Source organism: Nannospalax galili, unplaced genomic scaffold (assembly GCF_000622305.1).
Source record: "Nannospalax galili isolate Female #2095 unplaced genomic scaffold, S.galili_v1.0 scaffold1827, whole genome shotgun sequence".
Classification (NCBI taxonomy): Eukaryota; Metazoa; Chordata; class Mammalia; order Rodentia; family Spalacidae; genus Nannospalax; species Nannospalax galili.
In genome coordinates, this window is record NW_008355785.1 from 371646 (window position 1) to 377097 (window position 5452).

A 5452-nucleotide genomic window follows, 5' to 3' on the forward strand; every position below is an offset into this window, starting at 1 on the left:
TAAATTCCCTAGATGTGGAAATTCTATGAACAACAATTCACATTAGAGACTTCAAAAGGTAGGTAAACGTCATGTGTGCACTGAATATGGGAAGTCCTTCCTGAAGTCTTGCTTGCTTGATGATCAGAGAGTTCATATAGGAGAGAAACCTCATGCGTGCCATATATGTGGGAAAGCTTTCTCTAGAAAGTCCAGACTCACTGAACATCTGAAAACTCATGAAAGAGTGAAATGGTATGCACGCACAGAATGTAATAAAGCATTTCTCTGCAAATCACAGTTCATTGCACAGCAGGAAATTCATACAGTGCAATGATTGTGGGAAAGGCTTCCTCAGAAAGTCTGGACTCATTAATCATCAGAGTGTTCAGACAGGAAAGAAACTTCACGCATGCAGTCTGTGTGAGAAAGCATTTTCTGTTAAGTCCAGGCTCATTAAACATCAGCGAACTCATACAGGAGAGAGACCCTATGGGTGCAATGAATGTAAGAAGACATTCTGCCAAAAATCCTATCTCCATTTACCTATGAAAACTCACACAGGAGAGAAATCGCATATATGTAATGATTGTGGAAAAAGCTTTATATGGAAAGGGAATCTTACTGTACATCAAGAACTCATACTGGAGAGAGGCCGTATATATGCAATGACTGTGGACGAGGCTTCATCCAAAAGGCCCGTCTCCTTACACATCAACAAATTCATACTGGAGAGAAACCATATATGTGCAGTGACTGTGAAAAAAGCTTCATCCAAAAGGTCACTCTGCTTAAACATCAATGAACTCACACTGGAGAGAAACCCTGTATGTGCCATGAATGTGGGAAAGGCTTTAGTCACAAGAGATACTTGATATCACATCAGAGATTCCACACAGGAAAGACACGCTTTGTATGTACTGAGTATAGAAAATCCTGCTCACACAAGTCAAGTATCATTAACCATCAAAGAATTCACACAGGAGAGGAGCCCTATATGTGTGGTGACTATGGGAAAGCTTTCAGAGATAGGCCATGTCTCAGTTGACATAGGAGAACTCATACAGGAGAGACCCTAGGCTTGCTCGGATTATGGGAAAGCTTTCTCCCACTTGACATGCCTTGCTTATCGGCTGCATACCAGAGAAAAACATGTTTAATTAGTCAAGTTGGAAAATACCTCAATGAATCACAGCTCATATACTTAACCTTAGACAGGAGAAAAAGTCGGTTAACACAATGATTGTGCAAGTGCCTTCTGTGGCAACTCAAAACTTCATTAAGTAACAACAGTGAGTTCAGGGTCAATGGGACTGAATCCACTATGGGATAGCCAAGTACCACATGCAAAGAGAATTTGCACGAAGAGAAAGCTTGTAAGTGTATTGAATATGGTAACACTTCCAATGAGGAATTGCATCATATTTTATGTTGCAAAACAGAACAAAAAAAATAGAGGAATAAACTGTGATAGATTCAAGATAGAAAACTCTTGAGTAAAAGCTTCTAGCTCATTATACGGTTGATTATGTTGAGATAAAAGCAGAAAGGCTGTGGGGAGTGGAAAAGCCGTTTTATGGGCCATTAGGCCCTATATTGTAAAAATACTAAATCCCTGACAAACAGATAGGACAGCTGTTGAGTTATAAGGATGGCATACTTCTTGGTCTGAGACAAAGACCTGGCAGGCTTTTTTCTCCCACTGGCAAGGCTCCATTTCCAGCTGACCAGTCCAGACTAGATAAAACCAAGGACAGACTTGGACATATCTCACTCAGCTTGTAACTGTGACCGATGGGCTTTCTCTTTTTTATTTAAGTTGACTAATCCAAAATTAGGGGAAGGAGGACCTGCTCCATACCACCAAAACCACCAGTAAAACCCTTAAAAGGCTTTGAAATTTTTTTGTTTCCAAGCCCCCTCTCTGCTTGTGGAGAGCTTTTCTCTCTGTATGTGTTTCTTGGCTTTTAATAAAGTTTGTTAAATGCATCTTTCTGGCATGCCTTAGATTTCCCCCCCCCCGCCTTTTAATTATTTAATTGGAGAAAATCAATCAAATAAAAATCCCTAGACAGTAATACTGTCATTCGTGGTCATCAATCAGGTCCAAAGCTCCTCAGTGGTAGAAGTACAATGACCATGCAAAAGTCCTATCCAGAAATAAGGTCTTAGAAAATGTCAGAATTCATAGCCAGGTGTGGTGACACAGGCCTTTCATCCCAGGTTCTCTGTGAGTTCAAGGCCAGCCTGGGCTACATAGCAAGTCCCAGGCCAGCTGGGTCTACAGGAGACCCTGTCTCAAAAAGACCAAAAAAGTAAATATGAGAATTTATGCTACGGAAAAGTGGTTAGAAGACTGTAGCAGGGTTGCCTGTGGTGCATTCTACCACGTGTGTTACCAGGAAATCATACAGAAGTAAAACTGGACACACTACTTGAAACACCTTCGACAAAAACTCAGAGCACCCATGGAGTACATAACCCTGTGTGGTGGTTTGAATGAGAAGTGTCCCCACATGCCTAAATAATTGAACACTTGGTCAGTCTGTGGCACTGTTTGGGGAGGGTCATGTGACCTTTAGGAGGTGTGACCTGTCTGGAGGAAGTTTGTCCCTGGGGTTGGGCTTTGAGAGTTCATAGCTCTACTTCCAACTTTCTCTCTCTTCATCCTGTTTGTGCTTAAAGATGTGAGCTCTCAGTTTTCTGTTCTAACTGCCTCCTTCCATGTCGCCTCCATCATGATGCACTCTCTCTCTCTCTCTCTCTCTCTCTCTCTGTTTTGTTTTGGGTTTTTTTTTTTTTGAGACTGGGTTTTTCTGTAGCCCCAGCTGACCTGGAACTTGTTATGTGACCAGGCTGGCCTTGCTCTTACAGAGACCCGCCTGACTCTGCCTCCAAGTGCTGGAATTAAAGGTGTACGCTACTACGCCCAGCTTCTTAAAATTATTTAAAATATTCAATTAGGTTATCTCACCACCAGATTTTATTTCATGATGCACTCATTAAGTAATTAGTAAGAGAAAGTTTCCATGAGTGATTTATCTTTTTTTCAATGATCTCCTCTCTTCCCTCAGAGATCAGGGAAAACAGTGACAATTCTACTGTCTCACATGAGCAGAGAGTCAGTGTAGTGATGGTGATATAAGTAATTTTGAATTGAGATAGTCTGAAGATTGAACTGACTTCCTGCTTTGATCTGTAGTCATTGACTATGAGGTGCATTGTGGGTATTATGTGTCCTATAGGATTTCACAATTTGCAAGTAAGTCTGAATCTGAGTTCAGTGGGCCACTGCCATGTTCTCAAGATCTTTGATTCTTCAGGGTGAGTTACCGCTCTAGTTTAGACCTTCCATACGGCAAAGAGAGAAAGGGAGTATGAATTGAGAAAAGGCTACAGACTTGTGGCATGCCTACAAAAGGCTTCCAAAGAACTAAGGTCTTTGCTGGGGTAGTACAGTTGCATAGACTTGGAAATACATGTTTCTATTTTTTCTTTTGCATTCAAATTTTTCATTTCTATTTTATGTGTATCGGTGTTTTGCTAGATGTAAGTGTACCTGTGTGCAATACCCACAGAGGCCAGAAGAGGGAATCAGATCCCCTGGAACTGGAGTACAGATGGTTGTTAGCTGCCATGTGGGTGTTGGGAACCAACCAGGTCCTCAGGAAGAGCATCCAGTGCTCTTAATCAGTAAGCCATCTCTCCATTCTTTCTTTTACCTTTTTGCACACAAATACTATAGTTCAATTCACTGCATTATAAAAACTGGAAATGGGGCTGGAGAGATGGCTCAGCGCTTAAGAACACTGGCTGTTCTCGCAGAAGACCCGGGTTCGAATCCCAGCACCCACATGGCAGCTAACAACTGTCTGTAACTTAATTCCAGGGGATCCAAAACCTCTTCTGTTCTCCACCGGCACTGCATGACACGGGTGCACTTACCCACATGCAGGCAATACACACGCACACATAAAATAAAAAATAATAAAATATTTTTAAAAACCCTGGAAACAAGTCAAATGCTGGAGTTCTACAGAATGGAGAACAAAAGACCTACTGAGACAAACACTGCTGAATTTGAAGCAGTCATGTGGTATGGAAAATGCCAGACTTTTAAATAAAAAAATTTTATGTTTGTGTGCCCATGCATGTGTGTATACCATGTGTGTACATGCCTGTGTACGGGATCCCCTGGAGCTGGGGTTACAGTTGATTGTGAATTGCCTGACGTGTGCTTGGGACAAACGTGTGTCTGCTGGAAGATGTTCTTAACTGCTGAACCAGCCCCAGAATATTTTAAAAATTTATAATTAACTTCCAAAATGCTCTTCTGTGGTGGTAAATGTAGTCCATGGGAGGACAGTGCTTTGTACTTGAACAGAGTACTGGGACACTGGAAAGATAGTCACAAGGTCCAGATCCATGCACTTCTTTCATACCATCTGTGATTGTTGAAGGAAATTGTCATCTGGATTTGATCTACAAGCTCCTGAGAGACCAGCCTCTGAGAAGCCTGTGAGGGGTAACATCATTTAGGTTAATTGATGTGGGAAGACCTATTTTAATTATGAATGGACCACTCCCTAACTGGAATCCTAGACACTCTTTGTGTGTGTGTGTGTGTGAGAGAGAGAGAGAGAGAGAGAGAGAGAGAGAGAGAGAGAGAGAGAGAAAGATATGAGAGAGAGAGAGAGAGAGAGAAAGGTATGTGCACATAAATGCACGTATCCATAGAGCCCAGAAAAAGGCATCAGCGTCCCAGAAGCTGGAGTTACAAGCTGTAGTGAGCAGACTGAGGTGGTGCTGGGAAATAACTTTGATCCTCTGCAAGAGCAGCAAATACTCTTAACCACTGAGCCACCTCTCCAGCCCCCAGACCCTGCTTTTGATGTAACGTCACCTCCATATGCCAGGACTGCTGAGAACCTCGCAGGTAACCTTCCCTTGGCGGCACTGACACTGAACTACGACGGACGTGCTTATAGTGTTCCTACCTCATGGTTCAAATGCTATATGGGCACAGCTTCTGGAGGTAGCACTTGTAAGTTTTCATAAGTCTCTAAGAATGCATTTAGAGTATGGATTGAGGTTCCAAAGTTATAAAAGTTTCCCACCAGGCTCAGGTATCACAGTTGTTATGGTCTCTGGTCCTGACAGGCTCTAGCCTGGGAAGGTGCTGCCTTCACAGTGCCCTTATTCTGTGCCGTTTGTGGAAAATAATTTGCCTACAAGCCACCTCTGCCGTGTGGGAGCTCAAGCCTCGGATTATGTTTCCATTATCCGCCAGGGCCTCGACACCTCTCGGGTTCCATGAAGGGACTTTTCACTGACAGGCTCCAAGGTTGCTTCTCTGTTATCTGCGTCAGGCGTTCAATATGGCCACCCCCATAGCGCGGTGGCATCCAATATGGCGGCCCCCAGAACGCAGTCGCTAGATTCGTGACCTCATAAAAAGCCGGAAGTCTGTATT

General features: G+C 42.9%; 1 pseudogene; it reads left to right on the plus strand.

The window, feature by feature from the left end:
- The first annotated feature begins 236 nt into the window (after nt 1–236).
- On the plus strand, nt 237–1139 carry LOC115067721 (annotated as a pseudogene).
- Nucleotides 1140–5452: the final 4313 nt, after the last annotated feature.